Here is a 1079-nt window from a genome sequence, read left to right on the forward strand (position 1 = left end):
TCAACAAGACAGAAAATAACAAATGCTGGTGGGGATATGGAGAGATTGGGACTCTCATACACTGCTGGTGGGACTTGAAGTGATGCAACCACTGTGGAAAGCAGTATGGCGATTCCTTCGAAAGCTGGAATTGGAAATACCATTTGGCCCAGAAATCTCATTACTAGGTATATATCCTAGAGAGGTGAGAGCTAGGGCAGAAACAGATATATACACACCCATGTTCATCACAGCACTATTTACAATAGCAAAAAGATGGAAACAACCTACATGCCCATCAATGGAAGAGTACATGGCCAAACTATGGTACATATACACAATGGAATGCTATGCAGCACTGAAGAATAATGTAGGGTGTGCAAACACCATATAACATGAATGAACTTGGATGACATTATGCTGAATGAAATAAGTCAATCACAGAATGACAAATATAGTATCAGTTTGTTGTTGTGGAGGGTCAAGGAAAGGTTTATATATGGAGGGAAAATTTATTTGTTGGTTGCCAGGGGTGGAAAGGGAGGGGAGGAAACTGCAAAAAATTAAAAAAAAAAAAATGCATTGACCCATGTCACTTTAGTTTTGCATATTTCACTGCACATAAATTATATTTCAATAAAATGCATTTAAAAAAAAAAAAGATCAGGAACAAAACAGGCATGTTCATTCTCATCATTACTATTTAACATCATACTAGAAGTCCTAGTCAGAACAATTAGGCTAAAAAAATAAAATAAAAAGGTATTCAAATTGGAAAGGAGGAAGTAAAACTATTCCTTATCACATATGACATGATTCTGTGCATAGAAAATCCCAAAGAATCCACAAGGAAACTATTGTTGTTGTTATTGTTAGGTGCTGTCGAGTCATCTCCGACTCATAGCAACCTCATGCATAGCAGAACAAAACACCATCCAGTCCCATGACAGCTCCATGATCCCTGCTATACTTGAGGCCATCGCAGCAGCCACTGTGTCAATCTATCTCTTTGAGGGCCTTTCCCTCTTTCATGGACCCTCCACCTTACCAAGCATGACATCCTTCTCCAGGGAATGGTCCCTTCTGACAACATGACCAAA

Source organism: Orycteropus afer, unplaced genomic scaffold (assembly GCF_000298275.1).
Source record: "Orycteropus afer afer isolate SDZICR_OR568_19922 unplaced genomic scaffold, OryAfe1.0 scaffold00024, whole genome shotgun sequence".
In the NCBI taxonomy this organism is placed as follows: Eukaryota; Metazoa; Chordata; class Mammalia; order Tubulidentata; family Orycteropodidae; genus Orycteropus; species Orycteropus afer.